Source organism: Dasypus novemcinctus, chromosome 23, assembly GCF_030445035.2.
Source record: "Dasypus novemcinctus isolate mDasNov1 chromosome 23, mDasNov1.1.hap2, whole genome shotgun sequence".
Lineage (NCBI taxonomy): Eukaryota > Metazoa > Chordata > Mammalia > Cingulata > Dasypodidae > Dasypus > Dasypus novemcinctus.
Genome location: NC_080695.1, coordinates 64,457,201 through 64,478,786, shown reverse-complemented (window position 1 = coordinate 64,478,786; position 21,586 = coordinate 64,457,201).

Sequence of the window (21,586 nt, the reverse complement as noted above, 5' to 3'; positions counted from 1 at the left end):
TCTTCCTACCCACATCCCGCCACCACCACCTGTCAGAGGCACCCCTTCCGCCAGAGGGGTCGGCTTCAGGCCACCGTCCTCCTCTCCAGGACCACTGCATCCGCCTCCCGCGTCCAGCGCCGCCCACGCTTCGCTTGGCAGCCAGAGCTGCATTGAAAAGTGGACGTTTAGGAAGCTTGTTTCTGAATTCTCTCTCTCCCATCTTCCACGGTTGGTTCCAGCTCGCGCTCAAGGTATCTGCAAGGTCAGCTTGGCTTAGGGAACTGGCCCCGTTGCAGTCATTTCAACATTCCTCCTGCAAACCTTTCCTGAGTGCCTTGCGCCAGGCTCGTGCTGGGGGCCGGGGCTTGTCTCGGGCGCAATTCCTGCTCCAGCCTGTGCTCCAGTCATGCAGGCAATGCCCTTCCTTCCCCGTGGGGGGCTGGTGAGCGCCCTTCCATTCTTCCAGCCCCAAGGCAGATAGCTCCCTCCGCGAAGATTTCTGTATCTCTAATGACGATCATTCCACTCCAGATAACGTGAAAAAAAAAAAATAAAGGGTTTACTGGACATCCAGGAGTGGGAAACTTGGAAGCACAGAGGCAGGGCAGCTCTGCAAAGGGATTTAAAGGCGCAGTGTGTCCCAGGGCCACTCTTTCCTGCCTTGCATCCCAGGAACGACAGCCGGCTGGTTCAGGGTTGCGTCCTGTGATGCCCCTGAGTAATGTCCCTCGACTGACAGCCCCGGAAAGGCTGCGTGTCACTGGGGAGGCAGAGTTCTCCGAAAGAAACTGGGGTTCTGTTATAAGTGAGGGGAGGCCGTGAGCCTGGGCAAGCACGGTGACCGCTGCCTCCCCTGTCCTTTTGTCCCCTTGGCTGCAGAATTAAGGACTCCTTTCTGAGCTTTACCTTATGCATGCTTTTTTAAAAAAGGAATATTTTAAAAATCATTTCTCTGACCATGTTGAATTACAATTATTTATGTATATGCTCTTGCCCTTGACTCCATGTGTCCTTGTGAACTGGGAGCTGGGCATGAGCCCAGCGCATAGAAGGAGTTCAGAACTGGTCATGGTGTTAAATGGAAGTGTATTAAAATGCACACTCAAGCATGGACGGATCTTGAGAACATGATGCCTAGTGAAATAAGCCAGACACGAAGGGACAAGTACTGCGTAATTCCTCTTCTATGAAACACCTGGACTAAAAAAGAATCAAATTCATAGGGATGGAAAGTAGATTAGAGGTTACCGAGGGCTGAGGGGAGAAAGGGAACCAGGAATTATTGCTTTTTAACTTCAGAGTTTCTGTTTGGGATGATGAAAAAGTTTTGGAAATGGATAGTAGTGATGGTAGCATAACATTGTGAATGTAATTAATGCAACTGAACCGTGCATTTAAAATGGCTAATTTTATGTTGTATACATTTTTAACCTCTATATGTTAAATATAAATATATGTTTTTCTTGTTTTAAAAATATATATTGTTACTACAATAAAATGAAAACCCCAACAACTACAAAACAATCGTATTAGCTTCCCAGGCTACCATAAAAAGAGTCTACAAAGTAGGTGGCTTTAAATGACAGAAATTGGTTCTCTCATCATTCTAGAGGTCAAAGTTGGGACTCAAGGTGCTGGCAGAGTGGGTTCCTTTGGGGGGTCCAAGGAGAATCCAATCCATGCCTTCCTCCCTGAGAGTCGGGGGCCCCTGGCATCCTGGCCAGCTCGTGCCTCGTGGGTCTTCCAGCTGCCTCTGGCTTCCCACGCCTGCTTTCCTGTGTGCATCGTGGCTTCTCCTTCCTTGTGTCTCACGAGGGCTCTCCACTGGTTTTAGGGCCACGCTACCAGAGGATGGCTTCATCTCTATCTGTACCTTCATCACATCTGCAAAGACCCTTGCCCATACAGGGTGCCCCTCACAGGGACCAGGAAATAGGACTCGTACGCATCTTTTTGGGGGGTGTTGGCCAACCCACTACACCAGCTATTTCAAGTCCACCTTTTGAGATTATTAGCCAAAGTTGGATTCTAATTTCAAGACTGCAGCTTTTCATTCTTTTTTTCCCCCAGGAAGCTTTTAGTCTTGCAACGTTGCCTATAAAGAGAGTTTGGGGAAAAATAAAATAAAGAAACAAAACAAAACAAAACCCCACAATAACACAAAAAAGAGAATTTAGGTTTATCAAAATTGATTTACTGAATGGTTTTAATGATAATAACCAGATATATGGTCCCCCAGGAGAGAGGACGCCCAAGAACAGGAGGAGAAATTGGTCCTTGAGACATTTCATGGACAGGCTTAAAGGAAACGTGGTCATTTGGGATGAAATAGGTAATTACGATGCATAAAATGCCATAGAATATGAACACAAACAGCCTGAGTTTATGTATGCCTGGGGAAAAAAAGAGAAAAATAACTCTGGAAGACTCGGGAGTAAAACTGTAAACGGATGGCGCATGTGCCCTTGTAAACATCCCAGCTTCCCTCTTCTCCCCACCATTATTTTCACGTAGGCTCCAGGCACTGACTCAAGCACTTATACCCACGGTTGCCTTCAATCTTAATGAGGAATCATAAGACCCATTTTATAACTGAAGACCCTGGGGTTCAGCATATTTATACACCTGGCCCCAAGTTCATACAGCTGGGAAGTGGCAGAGGTGAGATTTGAACCCTGGTCTGCCTGAAGCCAAAGCTGCTGATCTTGCTCCCACATGAGCCTGGGCACGGGGCATAGGTGTAATTTCCAAAACTGGGGTCCAAAGGGCTGACTTCACTTTTAGTCCCCGAGTTTGGTCCAGGGCCTTTTAAATCTTTTTTCGCCGAGGTCAAGACTGGCCCTGGCTGAGCTTTCTTGCTGGGTGAAAGGATCAACTGGAAAACTCTTTCTTGGCAGGATGTGCAGGTGAAATGCCCCAGCTTTAAGGAACACTCTGTAGGGAAAACCTGCTGCCTGTGGAGAAGAACTCCCTTCTGGCTCTCTGGGCTGATGAGGGTCCATGTGTGTGTGCAGTGAATTTATTTGCAAGCACGCGTGAGCTTACATGCTTCTGCATAAGAGGGCGCGTGTGACTCTGAGTGTGTATCTGTGTGTATACTTTTGTGTGTGTCTGGGTGTTGTGCATTTTTGGGATCATTTGTGCCTCTGTGTGTATGTAGTGACTTATAAACAAGGAGGAAATATGTGTACAGACACCTCTGACTTTCTGCCAGGCCGTTTAACAGGTTTCAGAGCGTGTCTGTTTGCCTCTTATTGGAACTGCTCTGCAATACTGTATTCTGCAATTTCATTTTCCATTTGATCAGATGGGTTTTGTTTATCTTCCATAAATCTCGCTTTGGCAACTCCAGCTCTGCTGATTTCCACGTCTCTCGTTGTTTGCAACATTGTCGCGTCTTTGATGAGCCTTAATATTCTGCCCCAGCTTCATGTGATGCTAATTTCCTATTAGGCTGTGATTTTGTTTTGTTGGCCTGGACGCTGTGGAGTCTGGCTCCAGTAGCTCATGTGCAGACCTGTGCTACTAGCTCTCCGGAAGTAGAGAGATGACCTTGGGCATGGGCAAATTTGGCTTCATCTTAGGCAGTCTGAGATGAAGCACATAAATGATGGGTTTTTGAATTAAATAGAGTTATTTTATAATCTGATTCTGAAACTGACCACATGCAAGTCGTTTTTTTTCTTTTCTTTCAATGAAACCCCTTATAACAAAGAGAAGTATAAGTTCTTGGTTGCTAGGATAAAAACAATATATTCAAAACATTGATGACAGTGTGTCAGAAAGCTACTGCTGTGTAACAAGTTGCCTCAACATTTATTGGCTTAAAACTATAAACATTTGTTATTGCTCATGATTTTGTATGTTGGCAATGGGGGTTCCCTCCTGTGGTCAGCTGAGGGTCAGCTGGGTGGCTTTGTTTCTGGGGCTGGCTTGCTGTTGGCATGGGTGTCAGGGCTCTTTTGCCTGGTCTCTGCTTCCAGAAGGCTAGCCCGGGCTTATCTCTTGGTGGAGTGGTAGTGGAACATTGACAGTTCCACTGTATTCTTTTGGACAAATTAAATTATGAGGTCAGCCCAGAAATTAACAATGGAGAAATAGACTCCACCTCCTTTTTTTTTTAGATTTTAAAAATTTATTTCTCTCCTCTTCCCTGCACCCACTCCCCCTTGTCTGCTCTCTGTGTCCACTCACTGTGTGTTCTTTTATGTATGCTTGTACCCTTGGTAGCACTGGGAAGCTGTGTCTCTTTTTTGTTGTCATTGTGTCATCTTGCTGAGTCAGCTCTCTGTGTGTGCAGTGGCACTCCTGGGCGGGCTGCACTTTTTTTCACGTGGGGTGGTTCTCCTTGCAGGGCTCACTCCTTATGCATGGGGCACTCCCACGTGGGGGCACCACTATGTGGCACGACACTCCTTGCGTGAGGCAGCTTTGCGCATGGGCCAGCTCACCACACGGGCCAGGAGGCCCTGGGTATTGAACCCTGGCCCCTCCCATGTGGTAGGTGGATGCACTATCAGTTGAGCCAAGTCTGCTTCCCTTTTTTCCTTTTTAAGATTTATTTTTTATTTATTCTCTCCCTTTCCCACCCCTTGCCCTGTCGTCTGCTCTCTGTGTCCATTTGGTGTATGTTTTTCTTTGTCTGCTTGCATTCTTGTCAGCAGCACTGGGAATCTGTGTCTCTTTTCATTGTGTCATCTTGCTGTGTCAGCTCTCCGTGTGTGTGGCGCCACTCCTGGGCAGGCTGTGCTTTTTTCGCACTGGGCGGCTCTCCTTGAGGGGCACGCTCCTTGTGTGTGGGGCTCCCCTATGCGGAGACACTTTGCGTGGCACGGCATCTCCTTGTGTGCGTCAGCACTGCGTGTGGGCCAGCTCCACACGGGTCAGGAGGCCCGGGGTTTGAACCCTGGACCTCCCACGTGGTTGGCGGACGCTCTATCCGTTGAGCCAAATCTGCTTCCCTAGACTCCACCTCTTGATGGGAGTTGCTGCAAAGTCACAATGTTTGTTGGCCTGGAAACTAAGAGACATTTAATGCATATTAATTAATGCTAGTTAATGTAATTTGTATAAACCAAGTTTTCTGTGGCCCAGTGTCCATTCAGATTTGCAATAAAAGAATAGTATTCTGGAAGAAAATTTGAAGAAAAGAAATTAAAACCTTTACTCAGTCTCTCAATCACCTTACAAACCTTAGCTTGTCTCTCTCTCTCCAAATCTCTAAAACTCTGCAGTGACTCTTGGAAATAGACCAAGCCATCTGTCCTTCTGCTCTCTTACTTTCCTAACCTTGACCCTCAGCCCAGACATGTTTTTGCTTCTCTTCTACTTCTCGTCTCTGCCTTTTTTCTTCATCGTGTCAACCAACTTAACCTTTCTGGCTTCTTGAGAATTCTTGCCGCTTTGCCCTTTTCCCCACACGCATAAAGCAGGACTCAAGAATCGACCCGGGAAGAAAGAATTCATTCTCTTTAAAGGGCCAGAGGAGCGGGAGAGGGTAGGATGAGGCAGATTGCAAATGCTTTCAACTTCATATTGTTTCTTTTATTTTGGTCACACCGCTATTAAATTTAAAAGACACTATCTGCCCCCTGCTCCAAGCCCTTTCTTTTGCTCCTTGCCTCTCTCCAGCCTGGTTTTTGGCCTCCAGAAGCTCCCTGCTTGGGTCACAGTTCCCGGGGAGCCAGCATCGGGGCCTGAAGGAATGTTCCGCAGAATCGTCAGGGAGGGGGGAGGCAAAGAGCTGGGATACCGGGTGATGGCCCAGGGTGATGCCCCGGGGTTGCGAGCAGTTCAGGGTGGTCCATTTCCTTCCTCCGCCCTCCACGTGTTCCCTTAGCAACTTGAGAGGGAGCTCCCACACTGCTGAAACGTCGAGGTCTTAAGGACATTACCCAGAGCGTGACTCAGGTGGCACCCTTCTCCACTGTGGCCTCAGACCCGGGCGCACCCTTCTCCACTGCGGCCTCAGACCCAGGGCGCACCCTTCTCCACCGCGGCCTCAGACCCAGGGCGCACCCTTCTCCACCGCGGCCTCAGACCCGGGGCGCACCCTTCTCCACCGTGGCCTCAGACCCGGGGCGCACCCTTCTCCACCGCGGCCTCAGACCCGGGGCGCACCCTTCTCCACTGTGGCCTCAGACCCAGGGTGCACCCTTCTCCACCTGCACCTGCTGACCCAGGGTGCACCCTTCTCCACCGCGGCCTGCTGACCCGGGGTGCACCCTTCTCCACCGCAGCCTCAGACCCAGGGTGCACCCTTCTCCACCGCGGCCTGCTGACCCGGGGCGCACCCTTCTCCACTGCAGCCTCTGACCCGGGGCGCACCCTTCTCCACCTGCACCTGCTGACCCGGGGCGCACCCTTCTCCACTGCGGCCTGCCGACCCAGGGCGCACCCTTCTCCACCGTGGCCTGCCGACCCGGGGTGCACCCTTCTCCACCTCCACCTGCTGACCCGGGGCGCACCCTTCTCCACCTCCACCTGCTGACCCGGGGCGCACCCTTCTCCACTGCGGCCTGCCGACCCGGGGCGCACCCTTCTCCACCGTGGCCTGCCGACCCGGGGTGCACCCTTCTCCACCTCCACCTGCTGACCCGGGGCGCACCCTTCTCCACCTCCACCTGCTGACCCGGGGCGCACCCTTCTCCACTGCGGCCTGCCGACCCGGGGCGCACCCTTCTCCACCTCCACCTGCTGACCCGGGGCGCACCCTTCTCCACCGTGGCCTGCCGATCCGGGGTGCACCCTTCTCCACCGCAGCCTCAGACCCAGGGTGCACCCTTCTCCACCTGGCGCCTGCTGTCCTGGGGCGCACCCTCCTCCACCTCGGCCTGCTCACCCAGGCGCACCCTTCTCCACCGCAGCAGCTGTGGCGCAGCCTTGCCTCCTCTCCGCTGGTTTCTCTGACCGTCCCCCCCTGCTCCAGTCGTTCACGGCCTGCTGCTTCCTCTGACCCTTGTTTCCCTGCTGCACCCCCCCGGCGAGGCTGGTTTCTTCCTTTCTAGCTGCACAGGCATTCAGCACGCTCCCTGTCGCCCACTTCTTCAGAACGATGAGAGCAAAGTGCTGAGTGCTTACTCGGGGCCAGGCACGTGCTGCTCGCTCTGCTTGCGGCGCTCCTGTTATCTCACTACAGCTGGCCAGGGGGGCGCCGCGCCGCTCCCTGGGTGCCACACGGGAAGGAAGGTGGTCTGCCCGAGGCCGTTCAGCTGTCAGAGCTGGTCGGTCTGGCTTTACAGCCCAGGGCCTCAAAAGTCACCTTGAACTCTCTCCCCAGCCTGAGGTGACGGACTCCTCCTGATGCTCCGGGAGCTCTCCTAGCATCAAAATGGAAAATCCTACGTCTCTGGAAACCCTTCAGTCCTTGACCACGTGGGACTGTTGGTCACTCCATCCCAACCTGTGCCTCCTCGGGTGAGGCTCCCCGATGGCCCCTCCACCTGCCGGTCTAGCGCAGCATCTGCCTCTCCGCCCACTTCCTCGTCCTGGTCAGAGGAGGACGGTCCCAGGCCCGGCTGTGTCTCCTATTTTCTCCCCAGTTCCTGACACCTGTCTCAGCGCGCGTTTCTTGCCCTTGCAGACTCGTATGCCTTCAACAGCTGGTTTATTCCTCTTTGAAAATGCATATGACACGGCAGGCCGATCCTGGCGCGGGCTGCCTGCCCCACCTCAGCAGCCGAGGCCTCCTTGGGAGCCGCTGGTGTGTAACAGCAGGAATCCCATCTGGTCTGCAGAACCAGGGCAGGAGGCATCTTGGCCTTTAAAAAAAAAAAAAAAAATATATATATATATATATATATATATATTTATTTATTTATTCATTTTCCCCCTTCCCCTCCTCCTGCCCTGCTGTTCTTGCTGTCTGTGTTGTCTTCTCATTTTCTCCTCTCTAGGATTCACCAGGATTTGATCCTGGAGACCTCTGATGGGGAGAGAGGTTCCCTGTCAATTGCGCCACCTTAGTTCCTGGTCTCTGCTGCACTTCACCTTGACTCTCCCCTTCTCTCTTTTTTGTTGCATTATCATCTTGCTGCATGACTCACTTGTGTGGGCACTGGCTCACCATGCAGGCACTTGCGCGGGCCCTGGCTTGCCGTGTGGGCATGCTTTCTCTTTTTCTTTTTCACCAGGAAACCCCAGGGATTGAACCCAGGTCCTCCCATATGGTAGGTGGAAGCTCTGTCACTTGAGCCACATCTGCTTCCCCATCTTGGCCTTTTAATGCCTCCCAGTAGCACCCATGGAGAGGGGGAAGGGAAGTCAATGCAAGGCCTTCTCCTCGTTGGGACATCTTTTCATGTTGACCTTCATGACAAGCAATGGGATATTATCAGGAAGGAGGAGAGAAGCAAATATGCAAATCAAACATAGTTGTCTTCAAGGATCTTCTCTTATTCTATACTTTCAGATTCTTAAAATAGAATGCCCTTAACAATTACCCTTCATGAACCTGCATTACCACGGAGGGACTTCCGGTGTGCTGGGGCCTGGGATGCTGCGCAGAATGGTATGCTTTTCTCTCCAGCATGCGGCATAGGCGGCTGCCTCCCAGCTATGGGAGATGCTGGAAAGGATAAAAGGGCGTGCCGGGTGGCCCCCAGCGCCAGCTTGGTCAGAGCAAAAGCACAAATGTATCACAAACACAGGCCTCGACAGGTACTGGGGTTTGAATCGGGTCTCCCCGCAAAAGCTATGTGGCAGTCCTAGGGCCTGAAACCTCAGGAGGTGGCCTCATTTGGAAACTGGGTCATTGTAGATGGAATTAGTTAAATGAAGACAGGGTCATCCTGGGGTCAGTTGGGCCCTTAACTCAGTATGATTGACATCTTCAGAAGGGGAGGAGAAGACGCATAAGACAGACCTAAGAGGGAGAAGGCCACGTGGAGACAGAGCCAGAGTGGCAGCACAGCAGCCGTAAGCTGCGGAACGCCAAGGCTGGCGGGCGGCACGGCCCCAGTAGCTAGAAGAGGCCAGGAAGGGGCTTCCCTTGTGGGTTGAGAGGGCGCGCTGCCCTGCCGACATCTTCGTTCCTGCCTCTGGCCTCCAGAACTGGGAGAGAATAGTTTCTGCTGCTCTGGAGCCGCCCAGTTTGGGTACTTTGCTATGGCCGCCCAGGGAGCTAACACAGCAGGTTTGCTGTATCCCTCCTCGGGTCACCAGACTTACCAATGCCAGGTGACAGCGCCTTTTTTAAGCCCTCCAAGTTTGGGAATTTGAACATGCCTAGCAGAGCACAAGGGAAGTGGCCTGCCTTGTTTAACAGCCACAGAAAGAACTTTTCTATGTGCAACATTCTTTTTTTTTTAAAGATTTATTTATTTATTTCTCTCTCTCCCCTTCTCCCCCCCATCCAGGTTGTCTGTTCTCTGTGTCTATTTGCTGCATGTTCTTTTGTCCACTTCTGTTGTTGTCAGTGGCACCGGGAATCTGTGTTTCTTTTTGTTGCGTCATCTTGTTGTGTCAGCTCTCCGTGTGGGCGGCGCCACTCCTGGGCAGGCTGCACTTTCTTTCGCGCTGGGTGGCTCTCCTTATGGGGTGCACTCCTTGCGCGTGGGGCTCCCCTACCTGGGGGACGCCCCTGCGTGGCACGGCACTCCTTGCGCGCATCAGCACTGTGCATGGGCCAGCTCCACACGGGTCAAGGAGGCCCGGGGTTTGAACCGCGGACCTCCCATGTGGTAGACGGACGCCCTATCCACTGGGCCAAGTCCGCTTCCCTGTGCAACATTCTTATGCATGTGTTTGGGGTGGCAACAGGTGGAGCAACCAAATAAAAATGTGTGAGTGCTTTCATCATCCATAGTTGACTATTAATTAAAAACCCTTGGTGCCACATGTTGTTGGAGCTGGGTGGGTATTTGTGATACAAAACTGGAGTCAAATCAATATTTTCCCAGAGATACAAATTAGGAAGAGCAGTTCCATACTTAGCCAAGCACGCTCAGCTCTCCAAGGATGTGGAAATGAAAGATTTCCTCAGTCCTCTGTGCATGCCTCAAAGAACATCTAAAATCTCCCCAAGGTTAACTCCAGCATAAAAAAGGCCTTTGGCAATTGTGATATTGTGAGAATTTTCTATTAGATAAAGTTAATGGGATTTTAAAAAGTACTTCTTGGATCCTATTAGGTCCAGGCTGGGGAAATAACGGGAAAAACCCAGTAAAAGTACTTTTCAAAATACACAGGAAAAAATATTGTGGGGGGAAAAATGCCCCACAGATGAAAGCAATCTTACTTTTGGAATCAGCCATTGAGTTGGGTAGATTTTCTATAATTTCAGTTATTGTTGTGGTTAATATTGACAGCAACCAAAATGGGGTAACAGGACTTTAAGTGCATGGTATACCGTGGGTGCTCAATAAAGGTCACCCAATAAACCATTATCGTGAAGTAGTTCCTGAAATTTCCTTGCTTCTTCCCCCAAAGTCCAAAAGACACGTCCATGGAGGAGCTGTATTTGGAAGGACGTAATTGTGTGATCAACTCTGATGTCCTCTTTATCCATTCATTACCCAGAAGCCCCCAGTGCAGAGGTGTGACCCACTCCTCCCTTTGAGAGGGCTCCCAGGGAACTGGATAAAACATAATTCTGCAATAGCTAATGATTTAACGACAACCTTTATTGAGCACACACTGTGTGCCACACACTTTCCCAAACACTTGAACGTCACGTTAGCGCATTAGGGGTTATTACTATTTTACAAATGAGGAAACCAAGGCACAGAGAAGTGAAGAAACTCAACCAAGTTCACACAGCTCAAAAGTACCAGAGATTTCAATCCCAAGCCTTTCTGGCTTCAAGCCTTATATTCTTTTCTCGGCTCACATGGCGTCCCTCGTGTTTCTTCCATCACACCCAAAGAATTTCAGGGATAAAGTTTAGAAATCATCCCATAGTTGAACTCAAAATAAAATCTGAGTGTCCTTTTCAGATGAAAGTGAGCTCCAGTGATATTATTCATTATTTTATTGAACTTTCCAAAATTATTGAGGTAGGAAGCGGGTAAACCATGCATCAAGCTTTTGGTTTGTGTGAATCACCACTCTTCCCCGTGGATCTAAAGAACTTTTAAATCAAAGAATTCTCGACTGTGAGCAGGCCTTGGCGAGTTGGGCACCGTGTTAATGAAGTCTTTCATGTTCATGACGTTCTCCGGAGCAGGAGGTCAAGTTCGGGCATCTGTAATCAGTTGATAAAAGTCATGTGTGCGCAGCCACATGGGAAATCTATGAATATTATCAAATAACGATGTAAAGTATAATTAAGGTTGAGCTATTAAGCACTAATTAATTAAGCTGTCAGATTTTAATCAAGGAATTGATTGTTTCTGTAGAGAGCTCCAATAGTTCTGCATCTTTGCAAAACTCTGGAACCCTGATTTGCAAAGATTAACAAATTGAAGGGCCACGCGCCAGCTATTATGGTCTCGGCAAGGGGCAGTGAGCTTTTCTGTTTCCCAGAAGATGCAGACCCAACAACTTTCTGAATCTTACAGAAAACCAAGAAGACAAATGGGCCCTCTGGAATAGAGAGCGCACAACCGGACCCAGAGGTAGTGTTTAAAATTCATGACCTAGGCGGTGATCACTCAGAGGCAAAAAACACCCATGCTTGAAAGTATGTTGTTTCACTTCATCCCACTTTGCAGCAACCCACTTTATAGAAGATGGACCGACCTGAGGCTCAGGGAGGATGTGGGACCTACCCAAGGTCCTATAGCTGGGACCAAACTCCACGAGGGCGGAAGGGGGGCTTGGTTCTGTAATCACTTTGGGTTGATAATGATACAACTGCAGCCTTTGTTGCATTTTTTTCTCCTTTTTTTTTTTTAATGTTACATTAAAAAAATATAGGAGGTTTCCATATACCCCCACCCCAGCTTCCCCCATCCCCAGTGCCTCTTCCCATTGCACAGAGGTAACTCGCCCCCTGGGAAACACTCCTGTTTTTGGAAATCATACGGATCAGAACACAAACCTTGGGTCTGTTACTTTCCTGACTATGAGAACTTGCACAATCTTCTGGGCCTCAGCTTCCTCATCTGATTAACGGGATTGATACCACCTACCTGGCCAAGGCATCTCAAATGATGTCGTTTGATGTCATTGCTACACTGTATTGAGTGCTTGCTACCCGCCAGGCATGGAGCTAAGCACATTACATCCAGCAAGCCATTAAATCCTCACCATAACCCTCAAAGCCTGTGCTGTCCTATAGAACTTTCTGTGATGATGAAAACTTTCTGTATCTGTGATGTCCATGAGATGGCCCCGGGGACCTAGAAACGGCACTAGTGTGAATCAGCGGCAGACTTTCATATTTCCTTCATTTTAATTAATTAAAAATTAAAATTTAAGTAGCCACACCTGGCTGCTGTAGGGAACAGTGCAGCTCTAAGGAGCAGCCGATTCTTACCCTCCTTTTACAGATGAGGAAACCGGGGCTCAGAGAAGTCACCCAACTTGCCTGTAGTCCTGCAGCCTGAGGTGGCCGGGCTGGGGTGCGAATCCTGACAAGGTGACTTGCTCACTGTACACTGTAGTCAATGAGAACTATTAAGAGGATCACGGGTTTCCTAGAGCAGGGGCTGGCAGCACAAGGCTGGAGCGGGGCTGCCATGCCGCCTTCCTCCGCCCTCCAGCCACTGCACCCCACCCCTTCAGAAAGACCCTGTGGTCTTGGGTTGTGTCTGGGTGCCGCTTCCTGCCTTTGAACAGTCCATGTGCCTCCCGCCTGGCCCCGTCTGCCCTGGGTGAGACATCCTTTTATACGAGAATGTGGAACAGACCTGGACGGGGCCCGCCAAGTGGCCCTGTGCGGGCGGAGTGGAATTCCGTGGCGTGGGGCTGAGTGAGCGCTGGCGTGAGCGCTTTCACGTGCGTGATCGCAGTTAACCCTGCCAGGCCGGCGCCACCCAAGGGGTGAAAAGACTCGCCCAAGGTCACACAAGTTGAAGGGGTCGGGGGCGGGGCTCGGAGGCCAGCTTTGGCTCTGCTCATGGTTCAGGCTCGACTTGCTTTTCTCTCTTTCATGGAACTCATTGCCAGGGCCGTCCCTCCTGATCTGCCCATTTCCCTCTAGCTCGAGAAGAATTAACTCCTGGGGGGCCGACCTCTGGGATCCAGCTCCGTGGTCAAGGGAGAAACCCGAGCAGAACGGGGCTGTGCAAATCTGACCGCGGCCGCTGTGAGAGGCAAAGGGCCGTGCGGAGCTGGGGAGGGACGTGAGCCAGGAGAGCTGCACCAAGGCAAGGCATAATAATAATGATAAGGATAAGTATGCCGATTCTCCAGCCCTCTCCCTGGAAGCCCTCTGGCTCCCCACTCCCAGCACAATAACCCCCTGTGTAGCCGTCTGGAATGATAGCATCTGAGCAATCATTATGAAAGAAGGGCTGTCAAAGCTGGAGCCAATGGGAAGGCAACCGCCAGCCTTTAAGGAAATGTGTCTGCATCTAATACTTGGTTTCTTTCATGGGGCAATAAGAAGGCCAAGATTGATACGTTCCAGGACGCCTAATTGAATCGTTTAAGTGTGGAAAACGCGAGCTCTGGGACTCTCCAGAAAAGCGGGCTGACAGCTTGTCAACCTCAGCTTGCCATGCCCGTTTGGGTCTTGGGCAGCTCGGTGGTTGGGTTGGTGATTCATGGCAAGTCTTCTGTGCTGGGGCGTGTCATCACCGGCTCATTTCCTTCTGGGTCGGCGCTGTTCTCCTGCAGGGAGACTCTTAAACAAAGGAAAACAAAAGGCACTGCTGGCCATTGGCAGGCAGCGCCTCCCAGCCTTCTTTCCCTCTCTATCTGATGCCCAGTGGTGTGGTTCCTGAGATTGGGAGGTCAAAGATGGGCCTGAAGCCTGGTTCTGTCATGTGGCCTCATGTAAGTTACTGAACCTCTCTGAGACTCAATATATAATTCTGTAAAATGTAGAACATTGCTTAAGGGTGGATGGTTTCAAGAAGTTAACTTCTTAAAACCTGGTTTCTGCGCCAGGCACGAGTCCATGCTCAGGAAATCCATGTCCCTGCCTGTTTTCCTTTGGAGTTTTTGGGGTCCTACGATGTCAAGGAAGAGAGGGAAGGCAGGGCAGTGGTTTAAATCACTGACTAGGGCCTTCCTGCCTGCACCTAGCTCCCTCATTGACCTGGCTTGGCGACTTTGGGCAAGTTGCCTGAGCTTTCGTGTCTCAGGTTTGAGAAAGAGCCGAGCAGCCCCTGGCAGCCAGGGAGCAGGTGAGGTACCGTCAGCTGGACTCGGCTGTTCTCCTGAAGACTCTGAACAGTTTAACCCAAATATCAGGCTCAAGACAAAACAAGACCACTCTGTAACAGTGTCTGAGCACAGACAAGGTGCACACAGTGTCCACGCCACAAAAATGACCAGATAAGCTCTTATCTTGGCTAATTTGAGTGGCTGCTGTTTATCAGTCCTAGCTATAGCATCACGTCATTCCTCCCACCTTCTAGATAATCTTTGTTAGAATACACAAGCATGGCATCAGCCTCACCTCCTGACAACATCCAATCCAGCACAAAGCCCTGCTTCCTCAGACCCTTCCCCAAATCACTGAACACAAGCTCAGTCCCATAACAAGTCCTTTCCATAAAATGGGACCAGGATACAACAGTGTTGTTGTCAAGAAGTAAATGAGGTAATAAGAGGAAATGCTGGAACAGCATGTGACACAAAAAAGATGCCCACATGATTCTTTTTAGGTTTTCCTTGGCCACCTCCCTGTCCTACTGCCTCACGCCTGCTAGGCCTTGGGTCTCAAGGGGCCATTTCTGAATTTATTAGTAGGTGTTCTTAAATGTCTATTGAAAAAAAAATCCATCACTGAGGTGCTTTTCATGGCTATTAAACAGCAAAAAATCCCAACCCTAAACAAACTTCTGAGCCCCATGTAAACTGATTCTGCTGCCACTGAGGAAATCCTGTTATGGTTTCCTGGGAAAATAAAAACCTTGAATTGGGCTCAGAGCCCGATAAGAGTTGAGGGTACTGGGGGGTCTCAGCTGACCGTGAGGAGGTAGACCTTGGGGCGCTGCTCTGGGTGGCTCTGGGACACAGCAGAGGCTCGTCCTGCTGCATCGGGACCCCCTTGGCCTGAAGCCGGCTGAGCCCCAGGAGTCCAGGCCCGTCAGTTCTGGCTGCCCAGCAATGATGGTGGTGAGAGGAGCAAAAAGCTCTCTTCCTTGTCGAGGGCATGGCTCGTCCCTGTTGCCGCTCCCTCTTGCTCTTTGCAGCCATCCACAAGGGGGTTTCCATCCCAGCTCTGCCCTGGCTTGGTTGAACCTCTTCACCTCTTTGACCCTCGTTTTTCTCATCTAGAAATAACTATCCCATGGGTTCATGTAAAAAGTAGAGTTTAGATCAGAGGGGGCGTAGGCAGTGGTGCATTGTTAAGTCATCTCTCTGAGAAAAAAGCCCTGATTGATAACATCTGCCGATTTCCAAGGTGTAAACTCCCCGGCTACAGCAGATTTCAGACTACTGAGAATGTGTCAGTGAATGTGGAGTTGGGAAGAGGCATGCACAATCTGCCCTTGTGGGCAGTTATGAAAGGCCTCCAGCACACCCAGTTAAACCTCTTACACTAATTCTGCCTCCTTAGTCAGTGGCTTCCTGCACCATGGTGTTGAGAAAGATTCTGAGGCTGTGTCTGGGTATCGGGGAAAAGAGATCAGTTAATAACAGGTGCTGGAGAGCACAGCATAGGAATAGGGATCTATCTCTGGATTTGGGGGACTATATACAATGGTCCTTTCAGGGTCTAGCACCCAGTAGACAGGCAATAAATGGTATGTATTACAACTGTGCAAGGTGACAAAGGCTGTCTCCCACTCCTGTGGCTTTGATAAGAACTTGCCTCACTTGCTGAACCCATCTGTGAGCAAGTAACTGTGCCCAAAATGGATAAGTGTTATGGTTACACAAGGTAGTGTGGTACAAAGGAAGAAGTTTGGATATTAGAGTCAATTTGACCGGGGCTGATATTCTGGTCCATTAGTTGTTGACCTAGGGAAACCATTTATCCTCTCTGACCCTTGGTTTCTTCTTCTGTGAAAAGGGACGTTATTGGGAGAATCAGTAAGATGATGTGTGTGAAAATAGAGTGTGAGGCCCAGAGCTGGCATTTCTAAGTGGTGCTTCCATTTCTCCTATTCAGTTTGAAGCTGCAAAAGGATTCTTTGACCCACAGCCAAAATCAGCCTCATAAACTTGGAAAATCCTGTAACTGATTTATAAGCAGTAGCAAAATGCAAAAACTCACTCGCAAGACTTCTTGCTACCCTTAAGCTTTTTCCTGAGTTATTCTTTTCTGTTTGCAAATAGAAATGGAATAAATGGAAAAATACGCTTATCCCAACCCTGCAAATAAACACCCGTAAGTAGTTCAGCCCCAGCGACAGCCTTTGGTGAAGGCCAGCGGTTTTGTTTTTGCCACATACTGGTTCATTATAATCCTGGGAAAAAGCAGGTTCCAGGAGAGATGCTGACACAGCCCTTCTCCACGTTGCTATGATACGTACCGACGCGCCAATTACAACTCGATACTAACATTTGGAGGCTGAGTTTTTGATTGCCCGACTCCCCGCCTGTCTTAACAGAGTGCCTAGGTCACTGTTTGCTGCTTCATGCCATTGTTTGTTTTACTTCCTTGATAGATAACGAGATTAATCAATCATGCCAGACAAATTAGCTTTTTTAGACTCAAGTAGAGGAAGCAGTTCCTCAAGGAAACAGACTCTCCGGAAGGCTGCAAGGGGTCGGGCTTGCGAATCCTGGGACTTGCTTGCTGTGTGTGTATTTCAGACGAGGCCCTTGGCTGCTGTGGTTCTCCGAGCGCTCTTCAGTACATAAACTCGAATATGCGCATAAATCCTTGGGGATCTCGTTAAGTGCAGATTCTGAGTAGTAGGTCTGGGGTGGGGCCTGAGATTCAGCATTTTTATGGAATGAGAGCCTGGGTAGTGTCTGGCTACTTGGAGTAGCCAGATTGGAAAAAAAGTTTTGGAAACGGAAAGTTACTGTAACGCTGTAAGGAGCTTTGTGGGAAAAACTCAGATGTAGAAATCCCAGCAGCTGCTCAGCTGGGTAATGCTTACTAAGGCCTTGAAAGAAGAGCTGCGCTCAGTTTGGAGACTGTGACCTAGATTGCAAAGTGCTAACTCCTGCGTGGCGACGGGGAGAGAGGGGGAGCAAGGGCCTTGGCACCAGGCAGACCTGAGTTCAAATCCTGATGCTGCTGTGTCATGGTGGTGTGATCTTCACATGTCTGAACCTCAGTTTCCCTAATTGTGACTTGAGTGTTGGGGATTGAAGCATACCCCACAAAGACATGCCAGGTAAATAAATGTTGGAGATGCTATTAGTTAAGGTGCAGGCTCATTTGTGAACAGGATCGTGGAAGAGCCTCTCTAGATGACTCGCGATGGAATCGGGGTAAGCCTTACTCCACGTGTCTAGGGTCCTTCCAAGCAGAGGAAATTCAGACACCGCCACTCAAAAGAAGCCAGGAGTGAGCGGAAACCAGAGGATCAGACACCAGGAGAGAGCATTCTCCATGTGCCGGAGGACGGCTAAAACGCTATGGACCCTGGGAAAAAGCCAAGCTGGCCATACCTAGAGGCTGGACTTCTTGCCTCCAAAACTGTGAGGTTTAAGCCAACCCGTTGTGGGCTGTTTGTCACAGCAGCCCTGGCAAACTGATACCATGGGGATGATTTGCCATCACAGGATGGGCCGTGAGGCTCACGTAAGACTGTCCTAACTATCGAGCTACGAGCTCGGCCTCAGCATCCATCCCCCTGTGGCCGAGCCACTGGCCTCACTTCTGCCCTTCGGCCTAGTTCCTGGAGAGCTTTCCAGCACTGAGACAGAAACTCCCCTAGAACGCAAACTACATCTGTGGCTGCCACGCACACCATCCACAAGCCTTTCCTGGGACCCAGAACCCTGCCTGATAAGCCGATCGTTACCCCCACCGACAGACCCCCGGTCCCCTCACCTTCCCGTGCCTGTGTGCTTTACACTACCCACTCCTTGACTCCCGCTGGAAATCTACCACCTCCACCCCCAGGCTGCAGGCCCGAGCCCACGGGTCCCTCTCCTTCTGCTAACGTGCTCATCCCCGGCCGGATGAGCCCCGCGTGGCTCCTCTCTCTCTGGGACCTGGGAGAAACATTGTCTTTTCTCCTGCCCTTTGTCCTCAGTTTCCCAGTGTGCTGCTCCTGGCCACCACCTGGTCCCAAATGAAAAAGTCCAACTTAACTAATTTGAAACAAAGACAATGGAGGCGGAGTGCCTGGCCCAGTCCCCGGCCCAGAGCAGATGTTCCATCTCCCTGTCCACACCCTTCGAGAGCCCAGTGTCCTCAGGCCAGGGCTCAAAGGGGAGGGGGCAATGACTGCTCCAGAGCAGCGTCAGCCCCGGGCAGGGCGTGCGGTCTCTCCAGGGCCCCGGCGGCCATCCTCCTAAGTCACCCAAACGGGCGGCAGCAGGCAAGGGCCAAGTCCATCCCCAAGGCTTGTTAGCTCCCCTTCCCTCTCCCTCCCAACTCTGGACAGCGACCAGCAGCCTCCATGCCCCCAAGGGCCCCCAGGGCTCCCAGCCAGGGCTGGAGGCTTGGAGGAGGGGACAGCATGTGTTCTGGTGTCAGAGTTGAGTCACTAAGCCTCGCTCAGTCTTCTCGTCTGCAAAACGAGGCTCCTTGCCAACGATGAGGATCCGAGTGCCCAGCAGTTCACATGAAGCATCTGAGTCCTCACAACCCTCCTGGGCTCTGGTCTCGTTCAATTGCCTGATTTACGTGGTGGGAACTGAGGCTCAGAGAGGTTAAGCAACATGCCTGAGGGCACACAGCTGGCAAGCAGCAGAGCCTGGAATTGAACCCCAGGAACCTAACTCCAGAGTTAGGAAGCCCAGTGGCCCCGCTCTACTGCCTCCTCATTAATTTTTCCCAGCATCTAATACGGGTGCGTCAGGCAGGGCTGGGCTGGAGCTGGGACCTCTGCCCGAAGGGGGAGTGAATCCATACCAAAGGCCCCCCCTTTGGTGACCTGTTTATGTCCTCTGGACTTCTCACATGATTTCTTGCAACACTTTTTCATCAAATGCCTAAGAACCACCCGGTCAGGTGCCTCCTTCGCAGCTGAGGAGCGTGCTCAGTGGACGCAAAAGCACCCCTTTTGTCCCACTGGGCCCCGCCTCCCCAAACTGTCCTTTGGTTCCCCGTCTAGGAGACGGTCTGGGGTGTGTCTTGGCCCAGCCTTTGGGGGCTGTGATAACTGGAGCAGCAGGACCTCAGCCCAGGCATCTCCAGCCCCGAGCGTGTCCCATGTGGGCAGGGAAACAGCTTCTGGGGTCCTGCCCTCTCCCCGGCGGGCCGGCCCGCGTGCTGCCGCAGGAGCAGCTTGCCGTGCAGTCAGCCCGCGGCAGTGGCTGTGGCTTCCTGGTGCCCCGGAGCCCCTGCACAAAGCAGGACTAATAAAGCTGTCAGGGGGATGGGCTCTTCCGGTCTCAGAGCTGACCGCTCTGTGGGTGCCCTCCCTCCACGCATACTGCTGCTGCCTCGCCTTCCGGAACCTTAAAGCAAAGAAGAAACTGTACCTGCGCTTCTGGGAGTCCAGTGGGGCTGTGTTAGGTGAGGCCCCTGGAGCAGCCGGGCTACAGGGAGGAGAAAAGTATACTTTGGGTGCTGACTTGCTGTGGCTAACAGCTATCTGGGCCTTAGGTTTCTCATCTGCAAAATGGGACAACAATCCTTGATTCAGAGAGGCCGTGCCAAGTAGAGGGCAGCAGTTGGGCAAGTCTGGACTTGGATTTGGCTCAGCTACTTGTAAACTGTGCCCTCCTAGGAAAATTTTTTTCTGTGCTCTGAACCTTAATTTGTTTTTTCTTGAAATGGGGCATAATAATAATGCCTAGACCTCATGGCGTTATTATGCTGTTTAAACTGAAATAATGCATGTAAGGTGCTTAGCCTGTTACACGGCAAACGGTGAATGTTTGTTTTTCTTATTTAGGAAGCTATTCATTTCTTCCTTCCAGACACTGTTTTGGAGCTGGGGATGTAAAAGCAAACTGACTTGACAAGCATCGAACACACCTTTCCAAAGTTGTTGGGAGAATTAGTTGAGACGAAGCCTGTCAAGGGCCCAGGTTGTGTGCTAGGGAAGTCCTTAAAGTTAGCTGAGGCGAATACCTTCCCCTAACCCCACATCACCTGCCCACCAGCAGACACTAATAAGAAAGAGCTCATACTTGTTCTAAGTACTTTAAAAATGCTCATTCACTTAAGGGCACACCAACCCTATGATGTGTATGTCATTCTTAGCTTTGTTTTAGAGACCAGGAGGAAATTAAGGAACTCGCCCAAGGTTACACAGCTAAATGGTGAGCCAGGATGCTGAGCCCAGGTAGTCTGGTTCCCAAGCCCTTGCTTTTTTTTAAATGCCCTTGCAGAAGGTTTTATTTTTATTTTTGTGTCTTTTTAAAAAAATGGTCTTTCTAAAAAAGAAACACAGATTACAAAAAATGTTAAAAAATATAAGAGGTTCCCATATACATCACTGTGGCCCCACTTGCCACCCCACTCCTTCCACATCAGCAACCTTTTTCATCATTGTGGCACATTCGTTGCATTTGGTGAATACATTTTGGACCACTGCTGCGCTACATGGATTATAGTTTACATTGTAGTTTACACTACCCCCCAGTATATTCCGTGGGTTATGGCAGGATATATAATGTCCAGCATCTGTCCCTGCAATATCATTTAGGACAACTCCAGGTCCTGAAAATGCCCCCACATCACATCTCTTCTTCCCTCTCCTTGCCCTCAGCAACTACTGTGGCCACTGTCTCCACATCAGTGATACAGTTTCTTCCATTGCTGGAGTCACAATAGTTCTATAGTAGAATACCAATAAGTCCACTCTAATTCTTATTTTATTCCTCCATCCTGTGGATCCTCAGATGGTGATGTCCACTCGACCTCTAAATTGAGAGGGGGCTTAGATCCCACATGGCTGATGGATGTGATTCTTCTGCTTGCAGCTGTAGGCACTCTTGGTTCCCTGGTGTGGTGGTTGACCATCTTCGCCTCCCTGTTAGCTGACCTGGGTAAGTACAACGAACTGGAGAGTTGCAACCCTGCTGAGGCTCAGGGGTCAGCTGGCACATGATCAGTCCAGAGATTCAAGTCTCCTGAGTTTACACAACCTCAGTGCCAACCATAGGTTAAGTAAAAGTGACAAAAGAGGCATGTGTAGAAAGGTCACATCCGAGTCCAACTCCATCACATTCAGGAGCACAAATTCCAAAGTAGGGTCCACTGACAAGGCACGGAACTCCAGAGCTGTTTGCCATTACTGTAGAACCTGTCTGTATCCAAAGCCCTAAGGATCACCAGTACCTGGGGTTGTATCCACTTTGGCTGTCTCTGGGGTCCTGCTGAGACATGCATAAGTGTGACCCCTCTGATGACCTCCTGACTCATTTTGAAGTCTCTTAGCCATATAAACTCATTTGTCTTTACCATTTCCCCCTGTTATTCAAGGTCCTTTTCTAGTTGCATCACCAGCTGGTGATTGGTAGT